Consider the following 15,286-nt stretch of genomic DNA (forward strand, 5'->3'; position numbering starts at 1 on the left):
AATTAGAAGCTGTGGGCAAATTTATTTGGAAGAAATGTAAGGCCTGCGTTAATTAGCGGGCGTGTGCGTATCGCGAGACGGTGCGTGACGGCTAATGACGATATATCGTGGTCGAAGCCAGGGAGATAACGAAGGCACGGGGCTGCTAAATAGGAGAACATACCATCGTGCGGGTGGCAGTAATCGCGACTGAAGTAATTGCTAATCGTTAAATTACGAAATGGCATGTAATTAAGGCCACATTCGTTCTCTGCTAGAAATAGAATACAAGCATTCGGAAAATGTCTTGCTAATTCGAAAAATTATGTGGACATTTTACACGTTGACAAAAGATATGTAAAACAAAAACGCAACTACACGGTGTATCAAGGGAAGGTACAATTTTTAAGATATTATCGTATCGAGAGCTAGGAAAAAGGCTATTCTTGTGTAAATTTTTTTCGACTATCTGAACGATTTATTTTAAACTTTGTACGTATAATTATACACATTTTATCTATAATTAGAAACTTTTTGCGAGTAAAAATAATAATAGTTATAGTTATAAAAATACGTGTTTGAGAGCACTTTGTTTTATGGCTCTTATAGTCACTTAGTGATCAGAAAGAAAAAGTGAATAAAATTAATTAACCTACAGATAATCAATTATCGTTAAAATTAGATTTATTAAAAAAAATTTTTTAAATATTTTTAAAATGTTAACAATTGCACTTACAGTTATATGTAAATATCAAACAGTTTCTTACAAATAAAATAAAAAAAGTAATATATTTAAATTCCGCTAATTCCAATAACGCAATAACCGAATATCTATACATTAATAATCTTCACTTTTTTTTAACAATGATTACTAAGTGCCTACATTTTATAAAAGCTGTACAATATGCAATCAAACTCACACTTTTTGTTTTAGATCACTGACTACCTATCTAGATTTTATAGAAACCGTAAGACTTATAATCGCGCATTTAGAATTTTTATAATTAATTTTTTTATACTATAATTACTATTTTTTATATCATAATTTTTATTATTTTTACTTACAAAAATAATCTAATTATAGATAAAATATATTATACATTTACAAAGTTTAAAATAAATTATCCGCATAATTTCTGAAAAAATTACTTAAAAATAGCCTTTTTCCTCGAAATAATAATGTTTAAAAAAGATTTTCAGATTTTTAAAGGATAGTTATTTTTTACATTTTATTCCTTCGTAGAAAAAAGTATTCTTCGTATAAAAGTTATTACCATAATATGACACTACACTTAAGAAAAAATAGTTGTCTCCAAATACAGTTCACAGAATTCTTATTTATATCATTATATAATTACCGTTAGTTATGCTTCAATAATTTAATTTTTAATTTAGAACTGAACCAAATATCAAATACCATTTACAATATGCATGCATGCTATGCATTGAGTATAAATATGCAAATATGTATACAGGGTGTGTCATGTAATTAGAATAGATTCTAAAGTTCTAAAGCATTCATTCCATTGAAAATATGTAAAATAAAATAATATTTTATTAAAAGTTGTCTGAATATCTACTTTCTTATCAGTTTTTTAGTGCAATTTTTTTAGTATAATATAATATAATCAAACAACAATGTAATCAAAAAGAGTAATTGTATTTTTTCTTCTTTAAAAGAAACATATGTATATTATTTTTGCACAAATAATATATCTTGTGGTAAAAAAAATTTTTCTTCTTCGAGTACGTTATGTCAATACTTTTAAACATAGAAAAATTTATTTATATAAAATATATGATTCCATTAAGAAAAATAGTACAATTGCATTTTTCCGGTGCATCGTTGCGACAAAAATGAGTCAATAGAAAAATAGGCATTATTATATTTAACTTTTGTCAGTACTATTTCTTTCTTTCTTTAACAGAACAAATACTAAAATTGCGTGACGCAATGTGTACACACATATTTGCATATTTATATGTACGCATGCACGCATATTGTAACGAGATTTGATATTTAGTCCAATTTTAAATTATTGAAGCACATATATGTATAACTACACAATAATTTAATAACAATGTAAATAAAAATTCTATGAATTATATTTCAATATAGCAATTTTTCCTTGAATGTGGCGTTATCATAATAATTTTTACTTCTTACAATAAAAAATAAATATGTAAATGTAATAATATAGAAATGTACATAACAAATAAATATATAATATAAATAATCCTCGGATGATTATAAAATTATTTTTTCATTTTCTTTATCAAAACATTTTTCGATGAAATAATTAATTATATTGTTTGTATTGATATAAGATTATTATAAAGAAAATTTATTCTCAAATAATAATGTATCCAATTTATTATTTTTCATCTGTTTTACCTATTAAATCATGGAATTTATAATACAGGCAAATAAGTAATCATAGAGAAAAGAGAATAGTCTTATCCCGGAATAAAAAAAGTAAATATCAACAAAATTTAACAAATTTAAAAATAAAGTTCCGAGAGTATTAATACAAGTTTACACTGATCATCCATTTACATTGGTTTTGAGCAATTAATGCAAAAAAATTGTACAAAATATCTATGTAAACTGGCCTTTCTTGGAATATCCTCTTTGAGAAAACATCGAATCGCAATTCGTTAAAGAGAGAATATGCAACGGGTTATTCGCGTTTTTGTCGTCGCAAGAAACGCTTGCGAGCGAGCGCACACACTGCGAAAGCTCCTTAAACTTTTACCTGGACAGAGGTATTTGAAAGTTCGTAGGAGTTTCGCGCCGGAGACGTAGTCGTAAGTGTCGTAACTTTATGGCGCTTCGTTACAACTTCGACGACATTCCAAACAGTTTATCGACTGCCGTCTGAGAAAAAGAACATCGATGTATCCATTTGAGAGGGAAAACGAGACGAAGAGATGTGAGGGAATAATAGCGAGATGTACGGGGTGCCTCGTAACCGGATCTTCAATCAGAGATACACGATAGTGTACTAAGAGAAATATCGGTTTCTTTTCCATAAAGAAACGTTGATATAGTCCGCGCAAATTATTCAAAATTGAAAGTTAAACGTTTTTCATAAACCGCGCTGGAAAGAGCATCATGAATAAATACTCTTCTTTTATTAATTTTAAATGAATTTAGTAGAATATATTTCGTGGAAGTTTAATTTTTTAGAATTGCCAAGATATCTCTTTGTTAAAGTTAAAAGTCCGAGACAAATTTTTTTGAGCAATCTTTCCGTTGTAGAAAAAGCAACTCGAGTTTTCTGTAGAATTTGCGACTGAAAAGACATTCAATAATTGTCGGGGACACCCCGTATACCGTCGTGTCTCGAAATTCATGAGTCGGTTGACACGGATCGATACGAATCGGCGCAATCGACGCGAAATCCAGGAGTCGATGCGGCGAGCCGGGATTATCGTTGGAGTGACAGCGGTTGTAACGCATTATAATTAAATGATGAATTTTAGAATGAGCAAATCGCTCGCTCGTAACGAACCAGACCGCAATGACGGCGCGGTAATTTTGATCGCGGTAATAATTTACGCTTTGTTTCTCCGCGGTGTAACGCAAATTTTGTTAAATTAATGGCGAGGAATAATCGAATCGCTCAACATAGGCAATATAATATATAATGAAGAGAGAATTATATTGCTATTATATGCCGCGGTCGACCTGCATGGTTGACGAGCGCGAGTTGAGAGTTTTGTTTATATTTTTATAACGGAATTTTTATAACGCGCGAGAAATGCACGCGATCGATTTCAGAGGCAAATTTGAAAATTTAAATGTCTCTCGTAATCTAATTCATGGCTTCAAATGTCTGTCTCGAATACTACTTGTATATTCTAATAGATTCTAGATTTATAGAGATCTTAGAGATCTCAGAATCTATCTATGTAAGTACGTAGATTTGAAGCTCATGTAGTTGCAAATGTTCAGATGAACATGAATCCGTGAATTTTGAAGATTGACAGATTCGCGAAAAACTACGACGCAAAGATCCGTTTTTTTTTTTAAGAATCAGTGATCTTAATAAATGCTCTTGTGCACAAAGAGATTTGTAGGTCTATTCGCCGATCTGCCGAAGAGTAAATAAATTTAAAAGGCTGCAACGAGTGATCGGCAGCTGTACGATCGGTCAAGGATAATAATATTATCTCGATGTTCGAGTCAATTACTCGGCGAAATTGACGCGTAACGGCCGGACTTCCGGCGACGCGGAGGCATTCCGGTTCGGTCGGGCATTTTTTCGCGCAACTTCACTCGGTTACGAGGTTCCGACGGGGGATAAGAGATGTCTGGTAGTAGCACCTAGTCGTCGTTAACCGGTGGTAACGACCGGCCTCTCTCCCATCCATGTTTAAACGCGAGCTGAACAGGTAGGAAGTCCAACCGCGGAGAGAGAGAGAGAGAAAGGAAGAAAAACGAACACGGAAAGAGAAAGAGAGAGAGAGAGAGAAAGGTGGATTATGTAGGGAGAAAGAGAGAACCGAAGGTGATGAAAGGAGAAAAGGAGCGACAGTGCGAAAGATCGCGGGAGAAAGAGCCTGGAAGGCTGAAAGAAAGAGCGCCGACGGCGGAAAGGGACCTTCGGAAGAAGCGCGAGGCCGGGTTGGTCCCAGCTGAGGCTAGAGAGCCTAGGCGAAAATAACGATGGTTCTCCATAAATCAGCCGAGGCGACGGTCACGACTGCGAGAATCGCGCGGCACGACACGGAAAAAGCTTCGGCCGGTTATAATACCAATGAGTAATACTCCGCGCGCGCAGCGGAGCTTTTTGCCGAGGACTTCCTTTCACGCGCGCGACGGTGCTCGCTCGTCCGCTCTTATCGGTCGCTTGACAAGTAAAAAGAATAACGATAGCGTTACGACGAGACGCAAAAGTATTTTAAGGGGATGTTGGAGACGGGTCCGTTTTAACGATTAAACGCGATAATTTTTGTCAAAAAAATTCGTCTTATTGTTCTTATAGATTAGAAAATTCTTCCTCGAAATAAAACTATATGCATTATCGTCAGTCTGGAGTGTGGAATTCATTCCGTCGAAAATGGAAAAAATTTTATAATTTACGATATTTTTATCATTTCTTAGTAAAATATGGCGTGTGGACGTCGTAATAATATTTGCTTGATATAGAAGAACTGCAATTTGTACTCACAAAATTCGACATTTCCGACACGTAGATATGATAGAAACAAACAATGCCGAGTTCTTGAAGTTAGACTTTGATGCCTGATTGAGACGAAATCGTTTTACGAAAATTTAGACATGCGCGTGAAAAGTTGATAAGTCGAGCAACGTGAAAAAAATGTTTTTCATTATCGATATATAAAATCCGATTCGCAAGTTTGGCCGTCACTCCAGCGTCCCCTTAACGATCGTTAAAGTCTCGAGGGAATATCGGTGGACGATGCGAGGATATTTATACCTGAACTCAGAGTACATCGCGTAGAAGAAGTGTACAAACGCGCGGATATTTAAATAATCATCCGTACACTTTCCGTAAAAGTTACGAAGCGCCCGTCGTTAGATACTCGCGATATCGAGGCCAGACACGTAAGTGTCGATACTTCGCCGGCGTAGCACCGCCGCGGGGTAGAGAGAATTTACTTAAAGTTACGAATAAAGTTGAGTGACGTCGGCGCTAGGAAGACCAGAGAGCCATAAATAAATCTCAGATGTCAGTATAACTTGACTTATGCCATTTTCGATCTCCGCATTTATAGCGTGCCGGAAGTTGATTCGCAGCATTATAACGTGGCATTAACGAGGTTCAGTTTCGCGAATCTAATCGCGTGCGTATCACATCCCCCTCCCTCCCCCCCCTCCTGCCCTTGCGCTCGCGACTCGATCGTTCGTTTTAAATGCATTGCCAGCATTTAATGGCACGTATCGATTTCGAACCGCGATGAATGGCATCGGGAGCAGCGGGCACGCGGTTCGCGATCCGGGTTGGTAATGGTGCGGGCGGTGAAGGGACGGGGATGAGGAAAAGGGAGGAGGGACGATCGTCACTGGATAGAGATTGGGGGGAGGGGGGGAGCCGGGGAAAGAGAGAAAACGAATCCCCTGCGAGAATGACATTTCGGCCGATGCGACGCGGCGCACGGCATGGCGGCGAACGATGCGACACGCGCGCGGATAGATAGAAACGGGGGAGGAAGGGACGAAGGGAGAGAAGGGGGTGGGAAAAACAAATCTACGACTCGCGGGCGCGAATGATGTTTCAACGGTGCGGCCGACTGGAGCAATTACTGGCGGAATATTGCAATCATTACGTCTCTATCTCGTCGCCCGAGAGAGCCTCGCCCGTCTGTCTCCGTCACGTTTTAAAAATGATCACGATATGATGTATATGTATACGTCGTGTGTCGGGTATATACGTCGGGATTGTAGGCAAAACCGCCTATCGGCGGTGCCCATCGAAAATCACTCTGTAGAATGCCGCCAATCAAAAGATCGTGAACCAGTGGAAACCGATTTAAGTCGTCCGGCCCGATGACAACGGGATAGATAGCTGTTACGCAATTTTTATTTTTATTTTTATTTTTATTTTTTCGTGATACGTATAGAATAGTGCGGAGCTTTGTCCTGGCATACGGGGTAGCACGAGAATATTATCCGTAACCGTTTACTCTTTGTTGCTTGCATATAAATAAATAAACAATTCAAAGCAAGAGCGATTTTTAATATCTGCAAATTCCACTTTAATTCTTTGCTTAGTAACGATGGTTGTGTGTTTTTTTTTAATCTTTAAAATGGGCATCTCTTCTTTCATGCGTATCACGTTTTGAGAATTATATCCATTTCATGAAAAATTCAGTTTTCAAATCTCTTAACTCTCAAAAATTATAAGTATTGATAATAAAAATTACATATACTTGAACGCAACAAAAATTAAAGGATTAATTCATTATGAGCTATGATTATAGTTCGTCCTTGCTCCGAATCTTTCAAGCGAAAGAAATTGATCATAGAAACGTTTACTTTTCTTCTCGCGAAGACATCCGCAAACAAATATCTATCGCTCGACAACGTAACACCTCGAAAATTCTTTCACGGTAGCTCTTATCTGTCGTGATTATGATTATGAATCGATAACCCGTGTCGACATGCGTCAGTGCGTAAAGATATACGTACATATTTTCTCGCGGTAGTTTTCCCCTCGAGTGTGTAAAAATTAGACGAACGCTGGACTACCGGTGCTTAACTTAAATTTAACGGGATATCAATACTGTTATCCATCCGGTATCGATGCTAATCTTCTTCCCTCAAAAGCTACGTCATGACGTAACGATATGCATTATACTGCTCGCGATCCAAACAAACGATATAGATTAAATTAATTAAGATTTATTTTAAATATTATGACAATATATTTTTTAGAAATCACAGATTTTAAATATTTTAAAATAAATCAAGAAACCAAACTTTGCGAACTGAAAGATAAAGTTTATAATTGAATAAATACCTGTTATGGTTATGCGATATGTTATTAAATAATTATTGAGGTATTTTATTTTTCTTCTATCGCAAAGTAATGATCGAGTTAATTACTAAACGCTCGCTAAACTGTCTCTCAGGTCGTATTCTACGATCTGTATATCCTGCGTGACTTTGTAAGAATGATTCGATCGATGCTTCGATGGAGCAGGGGTCTTGGACGCGTCGCTTTCTTTTGATTTATCAGTGTTAACGACCCCGCGGCGCGAGGATGAGTTAATCAGTGCAGAAAATGTACAAAATACCGCGCCCCCCCCCCTCTCTTTCTCTTTCCCAGCATCCAGCTGTTTTTGCATTGCTATGATGCGTGAATTGGACAATTTTTTAAACTTTGTGATGGGATCAGAAAGAGAAAGAAAACAGGAGAGAAGAGAGTGATATCTATTATTTAAATTAAAATAAATTTTTAGTCGCGTAATAATCATTATAACTCGCAAGAAACACATAAACGATGTAAATGTATGCAACGATAAAAAATGATATTACATTATGAAAACAAGTGTAAAAATTAAAACAAGATAAGTTATACATTAATTAAATTACATACGTATATATATTTGAAAAGAGGAAAATAATAGAAGCGAAAGTAATTAACTGAAAACGAGTATAATTAGACTTGAAATAATCTTTGCAATTATTTCCAATCGATAAATCGAATAAACAAATAATCTTTTTGGCTATTTTGTTAACGTTTTTAATCATTTATCATCACTTGCCTCCTAAATGGGCGTTTTATGTTCGAGCGCAAAAGGAATAAAAAATAAAAAGAATAACGTGTACTAAGAGTCTTTAACAGCTTATTATAAGAGGAAAAAATATATACGAAAAAATACAAAAAATCTGTCGGTAAAGTATTTCGGTACCTGAGAAGCAGAATAAACTAAATTCAATTCTGTTGGTATTGACATAAATATACTTATGTGTTATACAATCAAGAGAACAACAAGAGTAAATTCACAGCACCTGAATACGATTATCCGACAATGATGATCATAAGATAACTTTAATAAAAATCTTAGGTATACAATTTGTATTTCGTAAGATAAATACTGCTTGCTTAAAGGTACACATCGCAGATAAACGTGTTTATATTATTTCGCGTGCGAACTTTAACGCGACTGAATTTATCCAATTCGTACAAGTTTAACTCATCTTATTTAACTCATTCAAATACGCACCCGTGACGTTACGGTTATCCGTAGATTTTTTTTCCCGGGAACATGAATCCTTCAAACTTACACTCGTCTGCTTCTCAGGTACGAATCTTTCGACGGGTTTCCGAGACATCCTACACACAATCCACGTGTCAAACAAATGTCTAACGCGCGTCTGCATGCCCCATTAGCATTCGGCTGTATGTACGCGTACGATCGAGGACGGGGGAAGAGCGGTGCACGCTGCCGGCGTCATACGGAGGGAGAGAGACGGACCGACGCCAGCTGATCGACGCCGCGGCGCGGCGCATCGCGACGTCGCTGTATCTACGATAGCGGCAGCGGCGGCGGCAGTGGCGGTGGTAGCTAACGCCGCGTTGCGTTACGTTGCAATTCTATCTATCTCTCTTTCTCTTTCTCTCCCGCTCTCTCGCTCACTCACTCTCGGCGATTCTCAATGTCACGTACGCCGATAACGCGCCGCGGAAAATATCGTCGCGGAACGAGTGGCTCGGCTCGTCGGAAAGTCGCGCGTGGCCTCTCGTCGCGGTGACGGCGGCGGTGAACAATTGAACGCGTAACGATCGTTAAATGTCGGAAGGTACGTACGTACGTACGTACGTACGTATCAACGTGCATACGTACGTGTGCGTATACGCCGCGCGGGAGGCAGACGGAGAACGAAATAGAAAAAGATGGGGGCGAGACAAAGAGAGGAAGAGAACGTGTGTATTGAGACAAAATAAGAGAGAAAGAGAGAGAGAGAGCTGGAGCACGCGACCTTCGTGAAACGTCAAATGTCTATGCTGCTTAGAGCGCAGGGCCGTACTGCCAAAAGAACCGCTCCCACGATATGCGACGAGTACATTTATCGTTTTTGCAAAGTTTATTCATTTGAACTGCGTTAAAATTAATAGATTGCACTTGTCTGTATTTCTTCCCTTTTCGATTAAATTTTTGTAACAAATTATCGCGGGACAACTATTCCTCTTTATTATGTGATTTACTAGCACGTTTCAGATGATGCAAGCGCCAGAGTCGTGTCAAATTTCACAAACAGAAGTGAACGATAACGCAAGATGAAAATTATCGTAATAATTCACGCGGTATACCGCTGTATAAAAGTGAGGCTCTAGAGTTTTACCGTATTCGAGGTAAACGACAATCGCGAGCGAGATTCTCCTCCTAAAAATTCGACGTCTTCGTGCAACGCGACAACACGCGGACGCATCGAGCATTAAATGCAATTCCCCGAGATGAAGACATCAGACTGCGCGGCGCGAGGGCCAAACCGAGAAGTGAAAACGAAGGCCTTGTGTCATCTTCGGTATTCTCGTCCTCGAGCAGCGAACGATACGTCACGCGGTACGCTATTATTGTTGCCGTACACGCGTTACAATCGAGGTATAATGAAACATGTAAGAATGAGAAAAGTGAGGAAATAATCCAGGACGCGTTGCACCGAAAACATGGTACATTTGATACGCGAGAAAATGTTGAGAAAAAAAAAAACAAACTATTTGGTGAGAGACGAAACGAAAGTTTTCAGGTAAAGTGCATGTCGGAGGAATTTTAAACAAACCTTTTGATTATATATATTTAATCATATCCTCTAGAGATGTGCGCGAAGAAACGCAGCAGATAAAGTTTCTCTGTATCGAATAAACGTCGATAATTTTGATAACTTGGAATTTTTTAAATTCCTTTCATGTGACTACACTGGTTATAACGGATCAGCTACGAGTGTTGACGCGATCATCGAACATTGACTTCCGGCGAATAATTTTTCGAAGTACAATTTACACTTGATTTATTATAACCGCGCGCTTTACATATTACAATTCACAATTCTAGGAGTATAATAGATCCGTAGAGAATCATTCTAACGAATCCGTCCGAAATGTCAGGGCTAATCGAATTAGTTTGGAACGGAAACTGATTCTAATCAAAGTTTCGAACGGTGAGGTGCATTGAAGCCTGTCCGGATTGGATCACGGAGCGCGTGCCACCGTTACCACTTGCACCACACATGTCAATGTACGATAGGACAATGGTTGTGCTTCGAGCACCCTTTTCCCGCAAATTCGACTAATTAAAGCGAAGGTAAAGTAAGAGAGAGCCAGTCAAGGGCAGGCGGATACTGGTATGGAAGAAAATTTCACGCCGAAGTGCGCGCTGTGCTTAGAATCTATTATTGGATCATTGTCAGTCAAGAAACTCAAATAACAAACGGAGAGTCTATACACATACGACACACGCCGAGTAAGACGGATCTATAAAAAGCATATAGAAAAAAAGTGTTTCTTGCAAAAGAATTCTGTACTAATGTTCATACAGAGCTCTTACTTCTCTTTACCTTTAATTGTACCATGCAAAAATGAGTCTTTTTCTGTATCAAGTAAAAGAGTAAAACACTCTTTAATAAATTTAATTAAAAATTTTATATTGCCAAGCTGTTGTAAATAATTTTTTCTTTCCCTTCAAATTTTGTGGATTAACGTTCATGACAATGATATTATCTTTTCTTTCATGATGCTAATAAGAGACATCTCGAGATTAAATGTTTCAATAAGAACACTCAATTAGCAAGGCAAAGAGGAAGGAAGAAGAGAAAAATCCTCTCGATACCACGGATTAGCTCATTTTTGCATAATATGTCACCTAAACGGTCTCCATTTCCATGATCGGTTTAACACGAATTTCGTCAGAATGAGCCCACCTCGGAAAACTACGTCACTATAACTGCCGTTTCTGCCGCTGGCGGTGAGGTGAAATCCGCGCGAGAATAGTCGGCGAATAGTTAAAGGCCTCCTCTCGGCGCCACTCTCGTCGGAGCGGGCCCGTTCGATCGCTCTAGATTTCCTCAGGATCGTCACGCATTTTACTTTTACTCGCTCACTGCTCGGCGACGCTCCTCTTCCGTCGACCTCTCTCGTCAGATCTCTCCCTCATCATCGTGCTCCAAAAACGACCCGCCGCCGTCTCTCTTATCTCCCCCTACGTGCGTTTCCCTCCCACGCCCTCCTCTCTTTCTCATCGTCAATTTCACGACGCACGTGAGGTATTTTCGTCCGCCTGTATTTGCGGCCCGCGCGCGGGACACGCACTCTCTTCTCTCGCAACTCTCTCGTCTCTATCTACCTCCTTCCTGACAACACGCTCGCGTTCCGTTGCACCTTCCTCGTGACGTTCCCCTTAAACTCTTCATTCGTCACCTTCTTTCTTTTTATCCCTTTTCGCATCGTCGCTACTCGCGCGCTCGAGAGCTATCGTAGTACACAGCTGAGTGCTAATAAACGCAGCTGATCCTCTCCTCCTCCTCCTCCTCTTTCTTCTCCTCCTGCTCTTCCTCTCGGCCTTCCTCGCTCCCTCTTCCGCGAGATGCGAGTTTTGAGAGAGAGACGAGAATGTCGACGACTCGAGAGGTGTGTCGCGACGCGAGTCGCTCGCTCGCTCGCTCGCTCGTTCACGCGCCGCGGCACTATTCACTGTCACGTGTGTCGCGGCACGTCGCGGCGCGACGCGTCGGCACGCGCGAGACTCACCGTGCCAAAAGCGTACGTCCCGAGATCGCCCTTCTCTCTCTCTCTCTCTCTCTTTTTCACGATTTCTGGCCAGACTTTCCCGCTACCGTGAAGAGGAAGCCAAACTATTTCGAACGCGCGTGCACGTCACGGCCTAACGGGAGGAGAGTGCACGGGTCCGGCCGCGAGATTCGAAAGCGGCTGCCAAGAGCAGTTTTCGGGACCCCGCGCAAGGTCGCCGCGCCGATTCGCAATCGGCGGCTGTCGCGCGGAAACGTGACGTGCACGCGCCGCGCGGCATCCGAGCGCGAGCTGTCAGAGCGCGTGTTTTCACGTGTCTCTCTCTCGCTCTCTTTCTCTCTTCCTGTCGCTGTCGCTGTCGTTCGGCGACGCGCGTCGACGCGCGCTTCGCAGAGAGACACGAGGTAGAAAGAGACAAAGAGAGAGAGAGAGAGAGAGAGAGAGTGATAGAAACACACTGTCTTTCGTTGCTTCGCGCATCGTGACAGCGAAGATCCGCGCCGACGACCACGAACCGATCGGACGGAACTACGGGACAGCATCGAGCACGAGTCACGGATCAAAACCATGTACGATCGGAAAACCCAAAAGTAAATTGGCGCGTGGTTCCTTTTTCGCGCGTGACGCGATTTTTCTTTCTCTCTTTCTCTGCGATTCCTTCGCTCGGTATCGATTGCTCTCTTCCTCTCGCGATTCGACCTTTCCATTTTCTTTATCTCTCTATCCTCTGTTCTCTGTCCGTTCTGTCTCGTCACGAGCACGTCAGGCTCGCACTGACAGCGTAGCGTCGACGGAGCGTTCAGTGGCCAACGGTGGTCAAGCACGAGCACAGCGAGTATATAAACTATTGTTTTCCACCCTCTTCGGAGTGAATAGCAACTCGTAAAATTTTTTCTCCATTTTCTCGCTCGGTCCTCTTGGTCCATTCTGGCGTCCGTCACGACGAAGTCGCACGCGTCACAAAAAAACTCGTTCAAAAAAAAAAAAAAAGACGGTATAAAACGTTTGTTGTCCGCCGTCGCGACGACGACGTCGGCGACGACGAGGAGACAAGGACGAGAACGATGACGATGACGACGGCGATGACAACGACGACAACGACGACGACGACGTTAACGACGTGACGGAAATAATTATTCGCGCACTGGGCCACGTGAATTCCCTGGTGAAGTGGTGAAACACCGCGGTTAAATATTTACCTTGCTACATGTAAAACGAATAGAGGAGCCTGCCTGAATCGAACGAAGGAAGGCTCGAACCGGCCCACTGTGACGTCGCCGGCCTACTGTCAGCTCAGCGCTCGCTCGGCCCCGCGGTCAACTAACCTACCGTGTTCGCCGCGCAGACCGTGCCGACAAAATAAATCGATTCTGCGCGGACGGGCGCCGTGAGCGCCGCGCGATAAATCCGTGCGCTCGGCGACACGATTTTCGGCGCGGTTCGCGCTTTTCCGCGCGCCCGCGATCGCCTTCCCGACGTACGTTTCGTCGCTCGCACGACTCACGTTGTAGTCAGGTGTGAAACGCTCACGCGCGCACCGCCGCGTACACACGCACGCGCGCGCGCTCTCCCACACAGCGCCGCGGAGGAGCGCGCGCGCGCGCGTGCGCGCGCACGCACACACCCGCGCGCCAAGCGGACGTAGGAGGACGCGCGTGCACGGATACGCACGTACGCACACTACGTACAGCCCGTACACGTACGTAAACGCAGCGGCGGCGTCGCGCACGTTTCCCTCGCGGATCTCGCGGATTCGTAGAGCGGCACAGGCGTCGTTGGACCAAAAAAAAAAAGCCGGTGGCTCAGAGAAAGAGAGAGAGAGGAAAAAGAGAGGAGGAGAAGAGGGGAGCGCGGAGAGTGCCGTGAAAGAAGGGTAAAGAGGGGACGCGTAAAAGTATCGCACGCATCGACGTCTTACGCAGCAGCGCGCGGAAGCTAATTATTATTTTCGACGTGGATCACGAGTATGAAACATAGCTGTGCCTTCAGCCTGTCTGACGATGACGGATCGACTTCTTCACGAGCCTGATGTCGATAAAAAGTTCTCATGATGAAATGTCAGTTTCCCGACAAAATAGACGCGATGAAATACTTACAGTTATACCTGTATGTAAATCTTATATTTGGAAAAAAAAAACCCGCGACGTTTCGACCTTAATTGAGAATGACATTTTAGATAATGGATTATTTTAACTTTTCGCAACAAACTTGTTCGACGGACAAGTTGCATTGTTTTCATCTTTTGTAGATATACATTATTTAATAAAAAATAAAAAACTGACATTCTTGACGAAATCGATATTTTTTATGATATCGGCATATGCGTGTGTATTGCCGATAGTATAAATAAAGTAATTTTGATTTTATAAGTACAATCTTATCGATAAAAAAATTAGTTTACTTTATATAAGTTTCTTTTGTAAAACTATTTTATTAATTCACAACATTTTGTTTCTTAATTACGATTTTACAGGTATGTTAGAGATTCCTATTTCAGATATGCGTAAATAGATATAAAGTTTTTCACTTGTTTTACTTCTCGATCACATTTATTTCCATCCAAATTATCTTTTGTACTTTATTAAGTCATGTCGACTTTATATTGCATTTTTTTCTCTATGTTTCATTCTCTCACGGCATTGTGTGCATGAATACTTTAAGTTCTATACTAAACTTCGCAGTGTAATGCATGCACGTATATTCGTCTATCGCGAGTCTCGCGACATTACATTCCGTTTTTATATAGATTCTTAGGTAACTCTTTACAACTCGTCTGCATCCACAAGAGAAAAAGAAACAAGATACACACACACACACACACATACACACAGAGAGAGAGAGAGAGAGAAAGAGAGAGAGAGAAAGAGAGAGAGAGAAAGAGAGAGAGAGAGAAAGAGAGAGAGGCACGAAGCAATGGAATATTTTACAACCTACTATAATCTATTTAGTAAAATATTATCTCACATTATTTCAAATATCTGCAAATTTTCAAAAGCAATTCTCAAAAATAACCAGCAAAAATCTATATATTTATTTTTTATATCTTTTTACACCAAGTATTCAAAAATGCAAACACGTACATATCA

General features: G+C 40.8%; 1 protein-coding gene across 2 annotated transcripts in view; it reads right to left on the minus strand.

Annotated features, from left to right (window-relative positions):
• Nucleotides 1–13,673, minus strand: part of LOC105829103 (longitudinals lacking protein, isoforms H/M/V) — a 55,641-nt gene extending 41,968 nt beyond the window's left edge. The window contains exon 1 of one of the 2 annotated variants that reach the window (XM_036287805.1): nt 13,400–13,673. The gene's annotated coding sequence lies outside the window, so the exon portion shown is untranslated. The remainder of the gene's footprint in view (nt 1–13,399) is intronic. The other variant, XM_036287806.1, reaches the window with a different exon arrangement.
• Nucleotides 13,674–15,286: the final 1,613 nt, after the last annotated feature.

This window comes from Monomorium pharaonis, chromosome 5 (assembly GCF_013373865.1).
Source record: "Monomorium pharaonis isolate MP-MQ-018 chromosome 5, ASM1337386v2, whole genome shotgun sequence".
Classification (NCBI taxonomy): Eukaryota; Metazoa; Arthropoda; class Insecta; order Hymenoptera; family Formicidae; genus Monomorium; species Monomorium pharaonis.